Source organism: Pseudophryne corroboree, unplaced genomic scaffold (assembly GCF_028390025.1).
Source record: "Pseudophryne corroboree isolate aPseCor3 unplaced genomic scaffold, aPseCor3.hap2 scaffold_539, whole genome shotgun sequence".
Taxonomy (NCBI): domain Eukaryota; kingdom Metazoa; phylum Chordata; class Amphibia; order Anura; family Myobatrachidae; genus Pseudophryne; species Pseudophryne corroboree.
The window spans coordinates 350044-370442 of NW_026970140.1; the positions used below are offsets into that span (position 1 = coordinate 350044).

A 20399-nucleotide genomic window follows, 5' to 3' on the forward strand; every position below is an offset into this window, starting at 1 on the left:
CCACACCCTTTTACTTGCCGTACAGAGCAGCTCTGGAGCTGTTACAGTGCCCAGCTGCTGCAAGAAATCAGCTTGAATGCTTCAGGGGCTGGGGCATAGCCAACATGAGCCCCACACCGAAGGAGGGTGGAGGTGTTTAATGCGAACTAGGGGTCATCCAAGCGCCGCAAAAGGCCGCCATGCCCTGCACGCCCCTTTTCTCTTTTCATATGCAGACGAGGGTTGAAGCCAACTTTGACCCACTGCTTGGATGACATCACTGTATGCAAATCCATCTGCTGCAGGCCTTCCCCCAGGAATGCTTGCACTAGTTGTTGCATTTGGTTTGTTGTTTGACCCACTGCTTGGATGACATCACCGTATGCAAATCCATCTGCTGCAGGCCTTCCCCCAGGAATGCTTGCACTAGTTGTTGCATTTGGTTTGTTGTTTGGGGGTGCTTCATTATTAGGCAGCCTTCTGCCCTCCCATGTTCATCTGAAAATTTGTGTTCTCCCTGCAGTTGTTGTCCCCAGATGAGAGTTCCCTTGTGCTGCCTCAGTTGAATCTCCTTTACTTGACAGAGATGTGCCTGAGCAGCGGCCCTCCCCAGCCCTATCCCAAATCATACTTATTTTGCATAGGAGATACCATGGTCATGAAGATTGTTCTCCCAGGGTGAGGTTCATTCATTGCATTCTGGGTATGCTGACCCCTGTGATTTCCCCAAATGTGGGAAACTCGACTGCATTATTTGTGGTAGTGGGGGACTGTGTTTGTGCTTTCCTCTGGTCAGCTCTGGTAAAAGTCAGATTTCTTTGTCTCAGATCTTCCTCTAGCCTTGTTCTTCTTTCGAGAGTTCCCTTGTGCTGCCTCAGTTGGATCTCCTTCACTTGACAGGGGGGTACCCGAGCAGCGACCCTCCCCAGCTCTAGCCCAACTTCTACTTACCTGGCAGGTGAGATACTATGATCATGTAGGTGCTTCTCCCAGGGCAAGGCTCACCCATTGCACTCTGGGTGTGCTGCTCCTGCGATTTCCCCAAATGTGGGAAACTTGACTGCATAATTTGTGTTTCCCCTGGTCGGCTCTCATATAATTCAGATCTCTTTGTCTCAGGTCTCTCTCCAGCCTAGTTTGCTGTCTGTTTCAACTTCTCTTTTCTTGAGCCGCTCCCTTCTATGCCCTTGCGCACTATCCTGACTTCTCCCGTCTGCTTACTTTGTGCCTTCCAATGCACAATGCAAACTACAGGTAGTGCTGCAGGGCCCACACCCTTTTACTTGCCGTTCAGAGCAGCTCTGGAGCTGTTACAGTGCCCAGCTGCTGCAAGAAATCAGCTTGAATGCTTCAGGGGCTGGGGCATAGCCAACATGAGCCCCACACCGAAGGAGGGTGGAGGTGTTTAATGCGAACTAGGGGTCATCCAAGCGCCGCAAAAGGCCGCCATGCCCTGCACGCCCCTTTTCTCTTTTCATATGCAGACGAGGGTTGAAGCCAACTTTGACCCACTGCTTGGATGACATCACCATATGCAAATCCATCTGCTGCAGGCCTTCCCCCAGGAATGCTTGTACTAGTTGTTGCATTTGGTTTGTTGTTTGGGGGTGCTTCAGTATTAGGCAGCCTTCTGCCCTCCCATGTTTATCTGGAAATATGTGTTCTCCCTGCAGTTGTTGTCCCCAGATGAGAGTTCCCTTGTGCTGCCTCAGTTGAATCTCCTTTACTTGACAGAGATGTGCCTGAGCAGCGGCCCTCCCCAGCCCTATCCAAAATCATACTTATTTTGCATAGGCGATACCATGGTCATGAAGATTGTTCTCCCAGGGTGAGGTTCATTCATTGCATTCTGGGTATGCTGACCCCTGTGATTTCCCCAAATGTGGGAAACTCGACTGCATTATTTGTGGTAGTGGGGGACTGTGTTTGTGCTTTCCTCTGGACAGCTCTGGTAAAAGTCAGATTTATTTGTCTCAGATCTTCCTCTAGCCTTGTTCTTCTTTCGAGAGTTCCCTTGTGCTGCCTCAGTTGGATCTCTTTCACTTGACAGGGGGGTGCCAGAGCAGCGACCCTCCTCAGCTCTAGCCCAACTCCTACTTACCTGCCAGGTGAGATACTTTGATCATGAAGGTGCTTCTCCCAGGGCAAGGCTCACCCATTGCACTCTGGGTGTGGTGCCCCTGCGATTTCCCCAAATGTGGGAAGCTTGACTGCATAATTTGTGTTTCCCCTGGTCAGCTCTCGTATAATTCAGATCTCTTTGTCTCAGGTCTCTCTCCAGCCTAGTTTGCTGTCTGTTTCCACTTCTTTTTTCATGAGCCCCTCCCTTTTATACCCTTGTGCACTATCCTGACTTCTCCTCCTGTCTGCTTACTTTGTGCCTTCCAATGCACAATGCAAACTACAGGTAGTGCTGCAGGGCCCACACCCTTTTACTTGCCGTACAGAGCAGCTCTGGAGCTGTTACAGTGCCCAGCTGCTGCAAGAAATCAGCTTGAATGCTTCAGGGGCTGGGGCATAGCCAACATGAGCCCCACACCGAAGGAGGGTGGAGGTGTTTAATGTGAACTAGGGGTCATCCAAGCGCCGCAAAAGGCCGCCATGCCCTGCACGCCCCTTTTCTCTTTTCATATGCAGACGAGGGTTGAAGCCAACTTTGACCCACTGCTTGGATGACATCACCGTATGCAAATCCATCTGCTGCAGGCCTTCCCCCAGGAATGCTTGCACTAGTTGTTGCATTTGGTTTGTTGTTTGGGGGTGCTTCAGTATTAAGCAGCCTTCTGCCCTCCCATGTTCATCTGAAAATATGTGTTCTCCCTGCAGTTGTTGTCCCCAGATGAGAGTTCCCTTGTGCTGCCTCAGTTGAATCTCCTTTACTTGACAGAGATGTGCCTGAGCAGCGGCCCTCCCCAGCCCTATCCCAAATCATACTTATTTTGCATAGGAGATACCATGGTCATGAAGATTGTTCTCCCAGGGTGAGGTTCATTCATTGTATTCTGGGTATGCTGACCCCTGTGATTTCCCCAAATGTGGGAAACTCGACTGCATTATTTGTGGTAGTGGGGGACTGTGTTTGTGCTTTCCTCTGGTCAGCTCTGGTAAAAGTCAGATTTATTTGTCTCAGATCTTCCTCTAGCCTTGTTCTTCTTTCGAGAGTTCCCTTGTGCTGCCTCAGTTGGATCTCTTTCACTTGACAGGGGGGTGCCCGAGCAGCGACCCTCCCCAGCTCTAGCCCAACTTCTACTTACCTGCCAGGTGAGATACTATGATCATGAAGGTGCTTCTCCCAGGGCAAGGCTCACCCATTGCACTCTGATTTCCCCAAATGTGGGAAGCTTGACTGCATAATTTGTGTTTCCCCTGGTCGGCTCTCGTATAATTCAGATCTCTTTGTCTCAGGTCTCTCTCCAGCCTAATTTGCTGTCTGTTTCCACTTCTTTTTTCATGAGCCCCTCCCTTTTATACCCTTGTGCACTATCCTGACTTCTCCTCCTGTCTGCTTTCTTTGTGCCTTCCAATGCACAATGCAAACTACAGGTAGTGCTGCAGGGCCCACACCCTTTTACTTGCCGTACAGAGCAGCTCTGGAGCTGTTACAGTGCCCAGCTGCTGCAAGAAATCAGCTTGAATGCTTCAGGGGCTGGGGCATAGCCAACATGAGCCCCACACCGAAGGAGGGTGGAGGTGTTTAATGCGAACTAGGGGTCATCCAAGCGTCGCAAAAGGCCGCCATGCCCTGCACGCCCCTTTTCTCTTTTCATATGCAGACGAGGGTTGAAGCCAACTTTGACCCACTGCTTGGATGACATCACCGTATGCAAATCCATCTGCTGCAGGCCTTCCCCCAGGAATGCTTGCACTAGTTGTTGCATTTGGTTTGTTGTTTGGGGGTGCTTCAGTATTAGGCAGCCTTCTGCCCTCCCATGTTCATCTGAAAATATGTGTTCTCCCTGCAGTTGTTGTCCCCAGATGAGAGTTCCCTTGTGCTGCCTCAGTTGAATCTCCTTTACTTGACAGAGATGTGCATGAGCAGCGGCCCTCCCCAGCCCTATCCCAAATCATACTTATTTTGCATAGGAGATACCATGGTCATGAAGATTACTCTCCCAGGGTGAGGTTCATTCATTGCATTCTGGGTATGCTGACCCCTGTGATTTCCCCAAATGTGGGAAACGCGACTGCTTTATTTGTTGGTAGTGGGGGGACTGTGTTTGTGCTTTCTTCTGGTCAGCTCTGGTAAAAGTCAGATTTCTTTGTCTCAGATCTTCCTCTAGCCTTGTTCTTCTTTCGAGAGTTCCTTTGTGCTGCCTCAGTTGGATCTCCTTCACTTGACAGGGGGGTGCCCGAGCAGCGACCCTCCCCAGCTCTTGCCCAACTCCTACTTACCTGCCAGGTGAGATACTATGATCATGAAGGTGCTTCTCCCAGGGCAAGGCTCACCCATTGCACTCTGGGTGTGCTGCCCCTGCGATTTCCCCAAATGTGGGAAACTTGACTGCATAATTTGTGTTTCCCCTGGTCGGCTCTCGTATAATTCAGATCTCTTTGTCTCAGGTCTCTCTCCAGCCTAGTTTGCTGTCTGTTTCCACTTCTCTTTTCTTGAGCCGCTCCCTTCTATGCCCTTGCGCACTATCCTGACTTCTCCCGTCTGCTTACTTTGTGCCTTCCTACGCACAATGCGAACTACAGGTAGTGCTGCAGGGCCCACACCCTTTTAGTTGCCTTACAGAGCAGCTCTGGAGCTGTTACAGTGCCCAGCTGCTGCAAGAAATCAGCTTGAATGCTTCAGGGGCTGGGGCATAGCCAACATGAGCCCCACACCGAAGGAGGGTGGAGGTGTTTAATGCGAACTAGGGGTCATCCAAGCGCCGCAAAAGGCCGCCATGCCCTGCATAACCCTTTTCTCTTTTCATATGCAGATGAGGGTTCCAGCCAACTTTGGCCCACTGCTTGGATGACATCACCGTATGCAAATCCGTCTTCTGCAGACCTTCACCCAGGAATGCTTTTACTAGTTGTTGCATTTGGTTTGTTGTTTGGGGGTGCTTCAGTATTAGGCAGCCTTCTGTCCTCCCATGTTCATCTGAAAATATGTGTTCTCCCTGCAGTTGTTGTCCCCAGATGAGAGTTCCCTTGTGCTGCCTCAGTTGAATCTCCTTTACTTGACAGAGATGTGCCTGAGCAGCGGCCCTCCCCAGCCCTATCCCAAATCATACTTATTTTGCATAGGAGATACCATGGTCATGAAGATTGTTCTCCCAGGGTGAGGTTCATTCATTGCATTCTGGGTATGCTGACCCCTGTGATTTCCCCAAATTTGGGAAACTCGACTGCATTATTTGTGGTAGTGGGGGACTGTGTTTGTGCTTTCCTCTGGTCAGCTCTGGTAAAAGTCAGATTTCTTTGTCTCAGATCTTCCTCTAGCCTTGTTCTTCTTTCGAGAGTTTCCTTGTGCTGCCTCAGTTGGATCTCCTTCACTTGACAGGGGGGTGCCCGAGCAGCGACCCTCCCAAGCTCTAGCCCAACTCCTACTTACCTGCCAGGTGAGATACTATAATCAGGAAGGTGCTTCTCCCAGGGCAAGGCTCACCCATTGCACTCTGGGTGTGCTGCTCCTGCGATTTCCCCAAATGTGGGAAACTTGACTGCATAATTTGTGTTTCCCCTGGTCGGCTCTCGTATAATTCAGATCTCTTTGTCTCAGGTCTCTCTCCAGCCTAGTTTGCTGTCTGTTTCAACTTCTCTTTTCTTGAGCCGCTCCCTTCTATGCCCTTGCGCACTATCCTGACTTCTCCCGTCTGCTTACTTTGTGCCTTCCAATGCACAATGCAAACTACAGGTAGTGCTGCAGGGCCCACACCCTTTTACTTGCCGTTCAGAGCAGCTCTGGAGCTGTTACAGTGCCCAGCTGCTGCAATAAATCAGCTTGAATGCTTCAGGGGATGGGGCATGGCCAACATGAGCCCCACACCAAAGGAGGGTGGGGGTGTTTAATGCGAAATAGGGGTCATCCAAGCACCGCAAAAGGCCGCCATGCCCTGCACGCCCCTTTTCTCTTTTCATATGCAGATGAGGGTTGAAGCCAACTTTGACCCACTGCTTGGATGACATCACCGTATGCAAATCCGTCTTCTGCAGAACTTACCCCAGGAATGCTTGCACTAGTTGTTGCATTTGGTTTGTTGTTTGGGGGTGCTTCAGTATTAGGCAGCCTTCTGCCCTCCCATGTTCATCTGAAAATATGTGTTCTCCCTGCAGTTGTTGTCCCCAGATGAGAGTTCCCTTGTGCTGCCTCAGTTGAATCTCCTTTACTTGACAGAGATGTGCATGAGCAGCGGCCCTCCCCAGCCCTATCCCAAATCATACTTATTTTGCATAGGAGATACCATGGTCATGAAGATTACTCTCCCAGGGTGAGGTTCATTCATTGCATTCTGGGTATGCTGACCCCTGTGATTTCCCCAAATGTGGGAAACGCGACTGCTTTATTTGTTGGTAGTGGGGGACTGTGTTTGTGTTTTCCTCTGGTCAGCTCTGGTAAAAGTCAAATTTCTTTGTCTCAGATCTTCCTCTAGCCTTGTTCTTCTTTCGAGAGTTTCCTTGTGCTGCCTCAGTTGGATCTCCTTCACTTGACAGGGGGGTGCCCGAGCAGCGACCCTCCCCAGCTCTAGCCCAACTCCTACTTACCTGCCAGGTGAGATACTATGATCATGAAGGTGCTTCTCCCAGGGCAAGGCTCACCCATTGCACTCTGGGTGTGCTGCCCCTGCGATTTCCCCAAATGTGGGAAACTTGACTGCATAATTTGTGTTTCCCCTGGTCAGGTCTCGTATAATTCAGATCTCTTTGTCTCAGGTCTCTCTCCAGCCTAGTTTGCTGTCTGTTTCAACTTCTCTTTTCTTGAGCCGCTCCCTTTTATACCCTTGTGCACTATCCTGACTTCTCCTCCTGTCTGCTTACTTTGTGCCTTCCAATGCGCAATGCAAACTACAGGTAGTGCTGCAGGGCCCACACCCTTTTACTTGCCTAACAGAATAGCTCTGGAGCTGTTACAGTGCCAAGCTGCTGCAAGAAATCAGCTTGAATGCTTCAGGGGATGGGGCATGGCCAACATGAGCCCCACACCGAAGGAGGGTGGGGGTGTTTAATGCGAACTAAGGGTCATCCAAGCGCCGCAAAAGGCCGCCATGCCCTGCATGCCCCTTTTCTCTTTTCATATGCAGATGAGGGTTGAAGCCAACTTTGACCCACTGCTTGGATGACATCACCGTATGCAAATCCGTCTTCTGCAGAACTTCCCCCAGGAATGCTTGCACTAGTTGTTGCATTTGGTTTGTTGTTTGGGGGTGCTTCAGTATTAGGCAGCCTTCTGCCCTCCCATGTTCATCTGAAAATATGTGTTCTCCCTGCAGTTGTTGTCCCAAGATGAGAGTTCCCTTGTGCTGCCTCAGTTGAATCTCCTTTACTTGACAGAGATGTGCATGAGCAGCGGCCCTCCCCAGCCCTATTCCAAATCATACTTATTTTGCATAGGAGATACCATGGTCATGAAGAGTTTTCTCCCAGGGTGAGGTTCATTCATTGCATTTTGGGTATGCTGACCCCTGTGATTTCCCCAAATGTGGGAAACTTGACTGCATTATTTGTGGTAGTGGGAGACTGTGTTTGTGCTTTCCTCTGGTCAGCTCTGGTAAAAGTCAGATTTCTTTGTCTCAGATTTTCCTTTAGCCTTGTTCTTCTTTCGAGAGTTCCCTTGTGCTGCCTCAGTTGGATCTCCTTCACTTTACAGGGGGGTACCCGAGCTGCGACCCTCCCCAGCTCTAGCCCAACTCCTACTTACCTGCCAGGTGAGATACTATGATCATGAAGGTGCTTCTCCCAGGGCAAGGCTCACCCATTGTACTCTGGGTGTGCTGCTCCTGCAATTTCCCCAAATGTGGGAAACTTGACTGCATAATTTGTGTTTCCCCTGGTCGGCTCTCGTATAATTCAGATCTCTTTGTCTCAGGTCTCTCTCCAGCCTAGTTTGCTGTCTGTTTCCACTTCTCTTTTCTTCAGCCGCTCCCTTCTATACCCTTGTGCACTATCCTGACTTCTCCTCCCGTCTGCTTACTTTGTGCCTTCCAATGCACAATGCAAACTACAGGTAGTGCTGCAGGGCCCACACCCTTTTACTTGCCTTACAGAGCAGCTCTGGAGCTGTTACAGTGCCCAGCTGCTGCAAGAAATCAGCTTGAATGCTTCAGGGGCTGGGGCATAGCCAACATGAGCCCCACACCGAAGGAGGGTGGAGGTGTTTAATGCAAACTAGGGGTCAGACAAGCGCCGCAAAAGGCCACCATGCCCTGCACGCCCCTTTTCTGTTTTCATATGCAGACGAGGGTTGAAGCCAACTTTGACCCACTGCTTGGATGACATCACCGTATGCAAATCCATCTGCTGCAGGCCTTCCCCCAGGAATGCTTGCACTAGTTGTTGCATTTGGTTTGTTGTTTGGGGGTGCTTCAGTATTAGGCAGCCTTCTGCCCTCCCATGTTCATCTGAAAATATGTGTTCTCCCTGCAGTTGTTGTCCCAAGATGAGAGTTCCCTTTTTCTGCCTCAGTTGAATCTCCTTTACTTGACAGAGATGTGCATGAGCAGCGGCCCTCCCCAGCCCTATTCCAAATCATACTTATTTTGCATAGGAGATACCATGGTCATGAAGATTTTTCTCCCAGGGTGAGGTTCATTCATTGCATTTTGGGTATGCTGACCCCTGTGATTTCCCCAAATGTGGGAAACTTGACTGCATTATTTGTGGTAGTGGGAGACTGTGTTTGTGCTTTCCTCTGGTCAGCTCTGGTAAAAGTCAGATTTCTTTGTCTCAGATTTTCCTTTAGCCTTGTTCTTCTTTCGAGAGTTCCCTTGTGCTGCCTCAGTTGGATCTCCTTCACTTTACAGGGGGGTACCCAAGCAGCGACCCTCCCCAGCTCTAGCCCAACTCCTACTTACCTGCCAGGTGAGATACTATGATCATGAAGGTGCTTCTCCCAGGGCAAGGCTCACCCATTGTACTCTGGGTGTGCTGCTCCTGCGATTTCCCCAAATGTGGGAAACTTGACTGCATAATTTGTGTTTCCCCTGGTCGGCTCTCGTATAATTCAGATCTCTTTGTCTCAGGTCTCTCTCCAGCCTAGTTTGCTGTCTGTTTCCACTTCTCTTTTCTTGAGCCGCTCCCTTCTATACCCTTGTGCACTATCCTGACTTCTCCTCCCGTCTGCTTACTTTGTGCCTTCCAATGCACAATGCAAACTACAGGTAGTGCTGCAGGGCCCACACCCTTTTACTTGCCTTACAGAGCAGCTCTGGAGCTGTTACAGTGCCCAGCTGCTGCAAGATATCAGCTTGAATGCTTCAGGGGATGGGGCATGGCCAACATGAGCCACACACCAAAGGAGGGTGGAGGTGTTTAATGCGAACTACGGGTCATCCAAGCACCGCAAAAGGCCGCCATGCCCTGCACGCCCCTTTTCTCTTTTCATATGCAGATGAGGGTTGAAGCCAACTTTGACCCACTGCTTGGATGACATCACCGTATGCAAATCCGTCTTCTGCAGAACTTCCCCCAGGAATGCTTGCACTAGTTGTTGCATTTGGTTTGTTGTTTGGGGGTGCTTCAGTATTAGGCAGCCTTCTGCCCTCCCATGTTCATCTGAAAATATGTGTTCTCCCTGCAGTTGTTGACCCAAGATGAGAGTTCCCTTGTGCTGCCTCAGTTGAATCTCCTTTACTTGACAGAGATGTGCATGAGCAGCGGCCCTCCCCAGCCCTATTCCAAATCATGCTTATTTTGCATAGGAGATACCATGGTCATGAAGATTTTTCTCCCAGGGTGAGGTTCATTCATTGCATTTTGGGTATGCTGACCCCTGTGATTTCCCCAAATGTGGGAAACTTGACTGCATTATTTGTGGTAGTGGGAGACTGTGTTTGTGCTTTCCTCTGGTCAGCTCTGGTAAAAGTCAGATTTCTTTGTCTCACATTTTCCTTTAGCCTTGTTCTTCTTTCGAGAGTTCCCTTGTGCTGCCTCAGTTGGATCTCCTTCACTTTACAGGGGGGTACCCGAGCAGCGACCCTCCCCAGCTCTAGCCCAACTCCTACTTACCTGCCAGGTGAGATACTATGATCATGAAGGTGCTTCTCCCTGGGCAAGGCTCACCCATTGTACTCTGGGTGTGCTGCTCCTGCAATTTCCCCAAATGTGGGAAACTTGACTGCATAATTTGTGTTTCCCCTGGTCGGCTCTCGTATAATTCAGATCTCTCTGTCTCAGGTCTCTCTCCAGCCTAGTTTGCTGTCTGTTTCCACTTCTCTTTTCTTCAGCCGCTCCCTTCTATACCCTTGTGCACTATCCTGACTTCTCCTCCCGTCTGCTTACTTTGTGCCTTCCAATGCACAATGCAAACTACAGGTAGTGCTGCAGGGCCCACACCCTTTTACTTGCCTTACAGAGCAGCTCTGGAGCTGTTACAGTGCCCAGCTGCTGCAAGAAATCAGCTTGAATGCTTCAGGGGCTGGGGCATAGCCAACATGAGCCCCACACCGAAGGAGGGTGGAGGTGTTTAATGCAAACTAGGGGTCAGACAAGCGCCGCAAAAGGCCACCATGCCCTGCACGCCCCTTTTCTGTTTTCATATGCAGACGAGGGTTGAAGCCAACTTTGACCCACTGCTTGGATGACATCACCATATGCAAATCCATCTGCGGCAGGCCTTCCCCCAGGAATGCTTGCACTAGTTGTTGCATTTGGTTTGTTGTTTGGGGGTGCTTCAGTATTAGGCAGCCTTCTGCCCTCCCATGTTCATCTGAAAATATGTGTTCTCCCTGCAGTTGTTGTCCCCAGATGAGAGTTCCCTTGTGCTGCCTCAGTTGAATCTCCTTTACTTGACAGAGATGTGCCTGAGCAGCGGGCCACCCCAGCTCTATCCCAAATCATACTTATTTTGCATAGGAGATACCATGGTCATGAAGATTATTCTCCCAGGGTGAGGTTCATTCATTGCATTCTGGGTATGCTGACCCCTGTGATTTCCCCAAATGTGGGAAACTCGACTGCTTTATTTGTGGTAGTGGGGGACTGTGTTTGTGTTTTCCTCTGGTCAGCTCTGGTAAAAGTCAGATTTCTTTGTTTCAGATCTTCCTCTAGCCTTGTTCTTCTTTTGAGAGTTCCCTTGTGCTGCCTCAGTTGGATCTCCTTCACTTGACAGGGGGGTGCCCGAGCAGAGACCCTCCCCAGCTCTAGCCCAACTCCTACTTACCTGCCAGGTGAGATACTATGATCATGATGGTGCTTCTCCCAGGGCAAGGCTCACCCATTGCACTCTGGGTGTGCTGCCCCTGCGATTTCCCCAAATGTGGGAAACTTGACTGCATAATTTGTGTTTCCCCTGGTCGGCTCTCGTATAATTCAGATCTCTTTGTCTCAGGTCTCTCTCCAGCCTAGTTTGCTGTCTGTTTCCACTTCTCTTTTCTTCAGCCGCTCCCTTCTATACCCTTGTGCACTATCCTGACTTCTCCTCCCGTCTGCTTACTTTGTGCCTTCCAATGCACAATGCAAACTACAGGTAGTGCTGCAGGGCCCACACCCTTTTACTTGCCTTACAGAGCAGCTCTGGAGCTGTTACAGTGCCCAGCTGCTGCAAGAAATCTGCTTGAATGCTTCAGGGGATGGGGCATGGCCAACATGAGCCCCACACCAAAGGAGGGTGGAGGTGTTTAATGCGAACTAGGGGTCATCCAAGCACCGCAAAAGGCCGCCATGCCCTGCACGCCCCTTTTCTCTTTTCATATGCAGATGAGGGTTGAAGCCAACTTTGACCCACTGCTTGGATGACATCACCGTATGCAAATCCGTCTTCTGCAGAACTTCCCCCAGGAATGCTTGCACTAGTTGTTGCATTTGGTTTGTTGTTTGGGGGTGCTTCAGTATTAGGCAGCCTTCTGCCCTCCCATGTTCATCTGAAAATATGTGTTCTCCCTGCAGTTGTTGTCCCCAGATGAGAGTTCCCTTGTGCTGCCTCAGTTGAATCTCCTTTACTTGACAGAGATGTGCATGAGCAGCGGCCCTCCCCAGCCCTATTCCAAATCATACTTATTTTGCATAGGAGATACCATGGTCATGAAGATTGTTCTCCCAGGGTGAGGTTCATTCATTGCATTTTGGGTATGCTGACCCCTGTGATTTCCCCAAATGTGGGAAACTTGACTGCATTATTTGTGGTAGTGGGGGACTGTGTTTGTGCTTTCCTCTGGTCAGCTATGGTAAAAGTCAGATTTCTTTGTCTCAGATTTTCCTCTAGCCTTGTTCTTCTTTCGAGAGTTCCCTTGTGCTGCCTCAGTTGGATCTCCTTCACTTTACAGGGGGGTACCCGAGCAGCGACCCTCCCCAGCTCTAGCCCAACTCCTACTTACCTGCCAGGTGAGATACTATGATCATGAAGGTGCTTCTCCCAGGGCAAGGCTCACCCATTGCTCTGGGTGTGCTGCTCCTGCGATTTCCCCAAATGTGGGAAACTTGACTGCATAATTTGTGTTTCCCCTGGTCGGCTCTCGTATAATTCAGATCTCTTTGTCTCAGGTCTCTCTCCAGCCTAGTTTGCTGTCTGTTTCCACTTCTCTTTTCTTGAGCCGCTCCCTTCTATGCCCTTGCGCACTATCCTGACTTCTCCTCCTGTCTGCTTACTTTGTGCCTTCCAACGCACAATGCGAACTACAGGTAGTGCTGCAGGGCCCACACCCTTTTACTTGCCTTACAGAGCAGCTCTGGAGCTGTTACAGTGCCCAGCTGCTGCAAGAAATCAGCTTGAATGCTTCAGGGGCTGGGGCATAGCCAACATGAGCCCCACACCAAAGGAGGGTGGAGGTGTTTAATGCAAACTAGGGGTCAGCCAAGCGCCGCAAAAGGCCACCATGCCCTGCACGCCCCTTTTCTCTTTTCATATGCAGACGAGGGTTGAAGCCAACTTTGACCCACTGCTTGGATGACATCACCATATGCAAATCCATCTGCGGCAGGCCTTCCCCCAGGAATGCTTGCACTAGTTGTTGCATTTGGTTTGTTGTTTGGGGGTGCTTCAGTATTAGGCAGCCTTCTGCCCTCCCATGTTCATCTGAAAATATATGTTCTCCCTGCAGTTGTTGTCCCCAGATGAGAGTTCCCTTGTGTTGCCTCAGTTAAATCTCCTTTACTTGACAGAGATGTGCATGAGCAGCGGCCCTCCCCAGCCCTATTCCAAATCATACTTATTTTGCATAGGAGATACCATGGTCATGAAGATTTTTCTCCCAGGGTGAGGTTTATTCATTGCATTTTGGGTATGCTGACCCCTGTGATTTCCCCAAATGTGGGAAACTTGACTGCATTATTTGTGGTAGTGGGAGGCTGTGTTTGTGATTTCTTCTGGTCAGCTCTGGTAAAAGTCAGATTTCTTTGTCTCAGATTTTCCTTTAGCCTTGTTCTTCTTTCGAGAGTTCCCTTGTGCTGCCTCAGTTGGATCTCCTTCACTTTACAGGGGGGTACCCGAGCAGCGACCCTCCCCAGCTCTAGCCCAACTCCTACTTACCTGCCAGGTGAGATACTATGATCATGAAGGTGCTTCTCCCAGGGCAAGGCTCACCCATTGTACTCTGGGTGTGCTGCTCCTGCGATTTCCCCAAATGTGGGAAACTTGACTGCATAATTTGTGTTTCCCCTGGTCGGCTCTCGTATAATTCAGATCTCTTTGTCTCAGGTCTCTCTCCAGCCTAGTTTGCTGTCTGTTTCCACTTCTCTTTTCTTCAGCCGCTCCCTTCTATACCCTTGTGCACTATCCTGACTTCTCCTCCCGTCTGCTTACTTTGTGCCTTCCAATGCACAATGCAAACTACAGGTAGTGCTGCAGGGCCCACACCCTTTTACTTGCCTTACAGAGCAGCTCTGGAGCTGTTACAGTGGCCAGCTGCTGCAAGAAATCAGCTTGAATGCTTCAGGGGCTGGGGCATAGCCAACATGAGCCCCACACCGAAGGAGGGTGGAGGTGTTTAATGCAAACTAGGGGTCAGTCAAGCGCCGCAAAAGGCCACCATGCCCTGCACGCCCCTTTTCTGTTTTCATATGCAGACGAGGGTTGAAGCCACCTTTGACCAACTGCTTGGATGACATCACCACAAATCCATCTGCGGCAGGCCTTCCCCCAGGAATGCTTGCACTAGTTGTTGCATTTGGTTTGTTGTTTGGGGGTGCTTCAGTATTAGGCAGCCTTCTGCTCCACCCTCCTTTGGTGTGGGGCTCATGTTGGCCATGTCCCATCCCCTGAAGCATTCAAGCAGATTTCTTGCAGCAGCTGGGCACTGTAACAGCTCCAGAGACGCTCTGTAAGGCAAGTAAAAGGGTGTGGGCCCTGCAGCACTACCTGTAGTTTGCATTGTGCATTGGAAGGCACAAAGTAAGCAGACGGGAGGAGAAGTCAGGATAGTGCACAAGGGTATAGAAGGGAGCGGCTGAAGAAAAGAGAAGTGGAAACAGACAGCAAACTAGGCTGGAGAGAGATCTGAGACAAAGAGATCTGAATTATACGAGAGCCGACCAGGGGAAACACAAATTATGCAGTCAAGTTTCCCACATTTGGGGAAATCGCAGGGGCAGCACACCCAGAGTGCAATGGGTGAGCCTTGCCCTGGGAGAAGCACCTTCATGATCATAGTATCTCACCTGGCAGGTAAGTAGGAGTTGGGCTAGAGCTGGGGAGGGTCGCTGCTCGGGCACCCCCCTGTTAAGTGAAGGAGATCCAACTGAGGCAGCACAAGGGAACTCTCGAAAGAAGAACAAGGCTAAAGGAAAATCTGAAACAAAGAAATCTGACTTTTACCAGAGCTGACCAGAAGAAATCACAAACACAGCCTCCCACTACCACAAATAATGCAGTCGAGTTTCCCACATTTGGGGAAATCACAGGGGTCAGCATACCCAAAATGCAATGAATGAACCTCACCCTGGGAGAAAAATCTTCATGACCATGGTATCTCCTATGCAAAATAAGTATGATTTGGAATAGGGCTGGGGAGGGCCGCTGCTCATGCACATCTCTGTCAAGTAAAGGAGATTCAACTGAGGCAGCACAAGGGAACTCTCATCTTGGGACAACAACTGCAGGGAGAACATATATTTTCAGATGAACATGGGAGGGCAGAAGGCTGCCTAATACTGAAGCACCCCCAAACAACAAACCAAATGCAACAACTAGTGCAAGCATTCCTGGGGGAAGGCCTGCCGCAGATGGATTTGCATATGGTGATGTCATCCAAGCAGTTGGTCAAAGTTGGCTTCAACCCTCGTCTGCATATGAAAAGAGAAAAGGGGCGTGCAGGGCATGGTGGCCTTTTGCGGCGCTTGGCTGACCCCTAGTTTGCATTAAACACCTCCACCCTCCTTTGGTGTGGGGCTCATGTTGGCTATGCCCCAGCCCCTGAAGCATTCAAGCTGAATTCTTGCAGCAGCTGGGCACTGTAACAGCTCCAGAGCTGCTCTGTAAGGCAAGTAAAAGGGTGTGGGCCCTGCAGCACTACCTGTAGTTCGCAGATGGATTTGCCGCCATAGAATGCGCCTGCTGAATCGTGTTACAGATCCAGAGAGCAATAGTCTGCTTTGAAGCAGGGGTGCCAATCTTGTTGGCTGCATACAGGACAAACAGTGCTTCTGTTTTTCTGACTCTAGCCGTTCTGGCCACGTAAATTTTCAAAGCCCTGACCACATCAAGGGACTCGGAATCCTCCAAGTCACGCGTAGCCACAGGCATCACAATAGGTTGGTTCATATGAAAGGATGATTCCACTTTTAGCAGGAATTGAGGACGGGTCTGCAATTCCGCTGCCACCGCGCTACAACCCCGGCCGACGCAATTGCCGGTCTGAGTAAGGTACCAGAATGTGTGTAAATGGACTTTAGGGTAACCTCCTGCTTGCGGTCAGCAGGGTCCCTGATGGTAGCCGTATCCTGGGATGGCAGCGCTACCTTTTTGGATAAGCGTGTCAATGCTTTATCCACCCTAGGGGAGGATTCCCACCGTATCCTGTCCATTGGCGGGAAAGGATACGCCATAAGAATCCTTTTGGGAATCTGCAGCTTTTTGTCTGGAGATTCCCAAGCTTTTTCACATAATTCGTTCAACTCATGTGAGGGGGGAAAGGTTATCTCAGGTTTCTTTCCCTTATACATGTGTACCCTCGTGTCAGGGACAGGGGACTCTGTGATGTGCAAAACATCTTTTAGTGCAATGATCATATATCGAATACATTTAGCCAATTTTGGCTGTAACTTTGCATCATCGTAGTCGACACTGGAGTCAGAATCCGTGTCGGTATCTGTGTCAACTATTTGGGATAGTGGGCGCTTTTGAGACCCCGAAGGTCCCTGCGACATAGGGACAGGCATGGGTTGACTCCCTGACTGTTCCCTAGCTTCAGCTTTGTCTAATCTCTTGTGTAATAAGTTTACATTAGCACTTAAAACATTCCACATATCCATCCAGTCAGGTGTCGGCGTTGTCGATGGAGACACCACATTAATTTGCTCCTGCTCCTCTCTAGGAGAGCCTTCTACCTCAGACATGTCGACACACGTGTACCGACACACCATACACTCAGGGAATCCTCTTATCTGAGGACAGTTCCCCAACAAGGCCCTTTGGAGAGACAGAGAGAGAGAGTATGCCAGCACACACCCCAGCGCTATATGACCCAGGAAAAAAACACAATAATTTTATGTTTACCCAGTAGCGCTGTATTTCCATATATATATGCGCCTAATTATGTGCCCCCCTCTTCTTTAAGACCCTCTTTCTACCGTGGTATAAGCAGGGGAGAGTCCGTGGAGCTTCCCCTCAGCGGTGCTGTGGAGAAAATGGCGCTGGTGAGTGCTGAGGGAGAAGCCCCACCCCCTCAGCGACGGGCTTCTGTCCCGCTCAAATATAGTAAAAAAAAGGCGGGGGCTCTTATATATATATATACAGTGCCTAGCTGCATATATATTTATTTTGCCAAAGAGAGGTCTATATTGCTGCCCAGGGCGTCCCCCCTGCGCCCTTCACCCTTACACTGACTGCCGTGTGAGAGGTGTATGGGAGCAATGGAGCACAGCTTTACTGCTGTGCGTTACCTCAGTGAAGATCATGAAGTCTTCCGCCGCCTCTGAAGTCTTCTTTTCTTCTCATACTCACCCGGCTTCTATCTTCCGGCTCTGCGAGGGGGACGGCGGCGCGGCGCTGGGACAGACGGCGAGGGTGAGACCTGCGTACCGATCCCTCTGGAGCTAATGCTGTACAGTAGCCTAAGAAGCAGAGCCTATCAACTCACAGAAGTAGGTGTGCATCTCTCCCCTCCGCCCCTCGATGCAGGGAGTCTGTTGCCAGCAGGCTCCCTGAAAATAAAAAAATCTAACAAATATACTTTCTGTCAGGAAACTCAGGAGAGCTCCCTGAAAAGCACCCAGTCTCCTCTGGGCACAGTAGTAAACTGAGGTCTGGAGGAGGGGCATAGAGGGAGGAGCCAGTGCACACCCAGATCTAAAGTCTTTCTTAAAGTGCCCATGTCTCCTGCGGAGCCCGTCTATCCCCCATGGTCCTTACGGAGTCCCCAGCATCCTCTAGGACGTAAGAGAAAAATTATGCTGGCAGAAAAATCCAATTGAGTGATTAAACAGCTCCAGAGCTGCTCTGTAAGGCAAGTAAAAGGGTGTGGGCCCTGCAGCACTACCTGTAGTTTGCATTGTGCATTGGAAGCCTAGTTTGCTGTCTGTTTCCACTTCTTTTTTCTTGAGCCCCTCCCGTCTATACCCTTGTGCACTATCCTGACTTCTCTTCCCGTCTGCTTACTTTGTGCCTTCCAAAGCAAAATGCAAACTACAGGTAGTGCTGCAGGGCCCACACCCTTTTACTTGCCTTACAGAGCAGCTCTTGAGCTGTTACAGTGCCCAGCTGCTGCAAGAAATCAGCGTGAATGCTTCAGGGGCTGGGGCATGGCCAACATGAGCCCCACACCGAAGGAGGGTGGGGGTGTTTAATGCGAACTAGGGGTCTCGCACAATGCGAACTACAGGTAGTGCTGCAGGGCCCACACCCTTTTACTTGCCTTACAGAGCAGCTCTGGAGCTGTTACAGTGCCCAGCTGCTGCAAGAAATGTGAACTAGGGGTCATCCAAGTGCCGCAAAAGGCCGCCATGCCCTGCACGCCCCTTTTCTCTTTTCATATGCAGACGAGGGTTGAAGCCAACTTTGACCCACTGCTTGGATGACATCGCCATATGCAAATCCATCTGCTGCAGGCCTTCCCCCAGGAATGCTTGCACTAGTTGTTGCATTTGGTTTGTTGTTTGGGGGTGCTTCAGTATTAGGCAGCCTTCTGCCCTCCCATGTTCATCTGAAAATATGTGTTCTCCCTGCAGTTGTTGTCCCCAGATGAGAGTTCCCTTGTGCTGCCTCAGTTGAATCTCCTTTACTTGACAGAGATGTGCCTGAGCAGCGGCCCTCCCCAGCCCTATCCCAAATCATACTTATTTTGCATAGGAGATACCATGGTCATGAAGACTGTTCTCCCAGGGAGCGGTTCATTCATTGCATTCTGGGTATGCTGACCCCTGTGATTTCCCCAAATGTGGGAAACTCGACTGCATTATTTAATGCGAACTAGGGGTCATCCAAGCACCGCAAAAGGCCGCCATGCCCTGCATACCCCTTTTCTCTTTTCATAAGCAGACGAGGTTTGAAGCCAACTTTGACCCACTGCTTGGATGACATCACTTGCTGCCTTTCCAATGAAGCAAGTTTAATTTAATAATAGGTGAAAAACCATCCCTACAAAGGTGTTAATCAGATACTTGGCTTTGTGGACACTTTTCAGAGCACAAATTTGTTAGCATAAAATAAAGCCAGAAAATGAAGAGCTGTTTAATCACTCAATTGGATTTTTCTGCCAGCATATTTCTTTTTCTCTGCAACCCACTGCTAAATTGTGCTTCCTAGCTGTTTTTATAAAATCACTGAATCAAATCTAACTCTGATTACATCAGAGAAGGCCAGGTACCCTACACCATAACAGGGGGTTTGAAATTTTGACTTGTCTACTTAAAGATCACCAAAATCTGATAACAAGGTCAATTAAGTCTCTGGGTGGGATTGAACCACCAACCTTTTGGTTAATAGCCTTACACACTAACTGATTGCGCCACAGCAACACTTTGCAAAAGTCCATACTGACAAAGGCTAATAAGCATTCATCTAGAACGATTCCTAGAAACATTTTAAAAAGTCAATAATGTGGAGAGTTTTTGTAAGATGTTTCTTCCATCAACCAATGAAGAAACACATTGGTACTTTCCCATGATGAGTGAGTGCTTCAGGATCTTTTGCACTTACATGTGCAGCAGAGTACTGTAATGGAAGTGCTGGGTCCATAACCCAGAGGTAGGCAGATTGAAACTATCCTCTGCTATATGCATTTTTTTTTGTTAATTAAAGTAATCCAAAACTGGGATTGATATTTTTGCTCTTTTATTTTTACTTAAAGTACAATAACTTTTACCATTTTAATTTGTTTTAATAGTATATTGACAGTATTGTTTTCTTTCAAAAATCCAATTAATTTTCTTTACCCGATTATTAAAATGGTAATTGACAAAAACAAACTACATTGTCACCAGAAGAGCAATACAAAATGTACAAGTGATATATTAAAATCATCTTTCCAGCTTGAATTTCAATGATGCATTGGGGCAACGATTTTGTGAGAAACATCTTCACCCTTAAATAAAGATTTTCTTAATTCCTTACCTGTGTGCTAATTAGATATCACCTTGTTTTCATATTAAACAGACTTCCACATGAGAAAACAGCAAAGATGCAGTGGCGTTAATGTTTCCTGGTGTCAACCTGTATTATTTCCGTAGATATTGAAATGAGGATGCATCTTGCTGCCTTTCCAATGAAGCAAGTTTAATTTAGTAATAGGTGAAAAACCATCCCTACAAAGATGTTAATCAGATACTTGGCTTTGTGGACACTTTTCTGAGAACAAATTTGTTATCATAAAAATAAAGCCAGAAAATGAAGAGCTGTTTAATCACTCAATTGGATTTTTCTGCCAGCATTTTTCTTTTTCTCTGCAACCCACTGCTAAATTGTGCTTCCTAGCTGTTTTTTTTATAAAATCACTAAATCAAATCTAACTCTGATTACATCAGAGAAGGCCAGGTACCCTACACCATAAGAGGGGGTTTGCAATTTTGACTTGTCTACTTAAATATCACCAAAATCTGATCACAAGGTCAATTACGTCCCTGGGTGGGATTGAACCACCAACCTTTTGATAAATAGCTGAACACACTAACCGATTGCGCCACAGAGA

At 49.0% G+C, this 20399-nt stretch overlaps 24 non-coding genes and 2 pseudogenes across 24 annotated transcripts; 24 read left to right on the plus strand and 2 right to left on the minus strand.

Annotated features, from left to right (window-relative positions):
- Positions 1 to 606: 606 nt before the first annotated feature.
- LOC135032060 (U1 spliceosomal RNA) lies at positions 607 to 770 on the plus strand. The gene has a single exon (XR_010227617.1). It is a non-coding gene; the product is annotated as a U1 spliceosomal RNA (small nuclear RNA).
- A 152-nt stretch (positions 771 to 922) lies between these two features.
- LOC135031986 (U1 spliceosomal RNA) lies at positions 923 to 1064 on the plus strand (annotated as a pseudogene).
- A 692-nt stretch (positions 1065 to 1756) lies between these two features.
- On the plus strand, positions 1757 to 1920 carry LOC135032113 (U1 spliceosomal RNA). The gene has a single exon (XR_010227669.1). It is a non-coding gene; the product is annotated as a U1 spliceosomal RNA (small nuclear RNA).
- Positions 1921 to 2072: 152 nt separating this feature from the next.
- LOC135032033 (U1 spliceosomal RNA) lies at positions 2073 to 2235 on the plus strand. The gene has a single exon (XR_010227597.1). It is a non-coding gene; the product is annotated as a U1 spliceosomal RNA (small nuclear RNA).
- Positions 2236 to 2909: 674 nt separating this feature from the next.
- LOC135032095 (U1 spliceosomal RNA) lies at positions 2910 to 3073 on the plus strand. The gene has a single exon (XR_010227651.1). It is a non-coding gene; the product is annotated as a U1 spliceosomal RNA (small nuclear RNA).
- A 972-nt stretch (positions 3074 to 4045) lies between these two features.
- On the plus strand, positions 4046 to 4211 carry LOC135031989 (U1 spliceosomal RNA). Its single transcript, XR_010227560.1, has one exon. It is a non-coding gene; the product is annotated as a U1 spliceosomal RNA (small nuclear RNA).
- A 152-nt stretch (positions 4212 to 4363) lies between these two features.
- On the plus strand, positions 4364 to 4526 carry LOC135031991 (U1 spliceosomal RNA). The gene has a single exon (XR_010227562.1). It is a non-coding gene; the product is annotated as a U1 spliceosomal RNA (small nuclear RNA).
- A 671-nt stretch (positions 4527 to 5197) lies between these two features.
- On the plus strand, positions 5198 to 5361 carry LOC135032094 (U1 spliceosomal RNA). The gene has a single exon (XR_010227650.1). It is a non-coding gene; the product is annotated as a U1 spliceosomal RNA (small nuclear RNA).
- A 152-nt stretch (positions 5362 to 5513) lies between these two features.
- On the plus strand, positions 5514 to 5676 carry LOC135032016 (U1 spliceosomal RNA). Its single transcript, XR_010227583.1, has one exon. It is a non-coding gene; the product is annotated as a U1 spliceosomal RNA (small nuclear RNA).
- Positions 5677 to 6347: 671 nt separating this feature from the next.
- LOC135031998 (U1 spliceosomal RNA) lies at positions 6348 to 6512 on the plus strand. The gene has a single exon (XR_010227569.1). It is a non-coding gene; the product is annotated as a U1 spliceosomal RNA (small nuclear RNA).
- Positions 6513 to 6664: 152 nt separating this feature from the next.
- LOC135031995 (U1 spliceosomal RNA) lies at positions 6665 to 6827 on the plus strand. Its single transcript, XR_010227566.1, has one exon. It is a non-coding gene; the product is annotated as a U1 spliceosomal RNA (small nuclear RNA).
- A 674-nt stretch (positions 6828 to 7501) lies between these two features.
- LOC135031978 (U1 spliceosomal RNA) lies at positions 7502 to 7665 on the plus strand. The gene has a single exon (XR_010227551.1). It is a non-coding gene; the product is annotated as a U1 spliceosomal RNA (small nuclear RNA).
- Positions 7666 to 7817: 152 nt separating this feature from the next.
- On the plus strand, positions 7818 to 7980 carry LOC135032002 (U1 spliceosomal RNA). The gene has a single exon (XR_010227573.1). It is a non-coding gene; the product is annotated as a U1 spliceosomal RNA (small nuclear RNA).
- A 674-nt stretch (positions 7981 to 8654) lies between these two features.
- LOC135032124 (U1 spliceosomal RNA) lies at positions 8655 to 8818 on the plus strand. Its single transcript, XR_010227680.1, has one exon. It is a non-coding gene; the product is annotated as a U1 spliceosomal RNA (small nuclear RNA).
- Positions 8819 to 8970: 152 nt separating this feature from the next.
- LOC135032008 (U1 spliceosomal RNA) lies at positions 8971 to 9133 on the plus strand. The gene has a single exon (XR_010227576.1). It is a non-coding gene; the product is annotated as a U1 spliceosomal RNA (small nuclear RNA).
- Positions 9134 to 9807: 674 nt separating this feature from the next.
- LOC135031977 (U1 spliceosomal RNA) lies at positions 9808 to 9971 on the plus strand. Its single transcript, XR_010227550.1, has one exon. It is a non-coding gene; the product is annotated as a U1 spliceosomal RNA (small nuclear RNA).
- Positions 9972 to 10123: 152 nt separating this feature from the next.
- LOC135031996 (U1 spliceosomal RNA) lies at positions 10124 to 10286 on the plus strand. The gene has a single exon (XR_010227567.1). It is a non-coding gene; the product is annotated as a U1 spliceosomal RNA (small nuclear RNA).
- A 674-nt stretch (positions 10287 to 10960) lies between these two features.
- On the plus strand, positions 10961 to 11124 carry LOC135032117 (U1 spliceosomal RNA). The gene has a single exon (XR_010227673.1). It is a non-coding gene; the product is annotated as a U1 spliceosomal RNA (small nuclear RNA).
- Positions 11125 to 11276: 152 nt separating this feature from the next.
- LOC135032004 (U1 spliceosomal RNA) lies at positions 11277 to 11439 on the plus strand. The gene has a single exon (XR_010227575.1). It is a non-coding gene; the product is annotated as a U1 spliceosomal RNA (small nuclear RNA).
- A 674-nt stretch (positions 11440 to 12113) lies between these two features.
- Positions 12114 to 12277, plus strand: LOC135032096 (U1 spliceosomal RNA). Its single transcript, XR_010227652.1, has one exon. It is a non-coding gene; the product is annotated as a U1 spliceosomal RNA (small nuclear RNA).
- A 152-nt stretch (positions 12278 to 12429) lies between these two features.
- On the plus strand, positions 12430 to 12590 carry LOC135032032 (U1 spliceosomal RNA). Its single transcript, XR_010227596.1, has one exon. It is a non-coding gene; the product is annotated as a U1 spliceosomal RNA (small nuclear RNA).
- A 674-nt stretch (positions 12591 to 13264) lies between these two features.
- LOC135032127 (U1 spliceosomal RNA) lies at positions 13265 to 13428 on the plus strand. The gene has a single exon (XR_010227682.1). It is a non-coding gene; the product is annotated as a U1 spliceosomal RNA (small nuclear RNA).
- A 152-nt stretch (positions 13429 to 13580) lies between these two features.
- Positions 13581 to 13743, plus strand: LOC135032009 (U1 spliceosomal RNA). The gene has a single exon (XR_010227577.1). It is a non-coding gene; the product is annotated as a U1 spliceosomal RNA (small nuclear RNA).
- An 824-nt stretch (positions 13744 to 14567) lies between these two features.
- On the minus strand, positions 14568 to 14730 carry LOC135031993 (U1 spliceosomal RNA). Its single transcript, XR_010227564.1, has one exon. It is a non-coding gene; the product is annotated as a U1 spliceosomal RNA (small nuclear RNA).
- Positions 14731 to 14882: 152 nt separating this feature from the next.
- Positions 14883 to 15046, minus strand: LOC135032128 (U1 spliceosomal RNA). The gene has a single exon (XR_010227683.1). It is a non-coding gene; the product is annotated as a U1 spliceosomal RNA (small nuclear RNA).
- Positions 15047 to 18545: 3499 nt separating this feature from the next.
- On the plus strand, positions 18546 to 18724 carry LOC135032042 (U1 spliceosomal RNA; annotated as a pseudogene).
- Positions 18725 to 20399: the final 1675 nt, after the last annotated feature.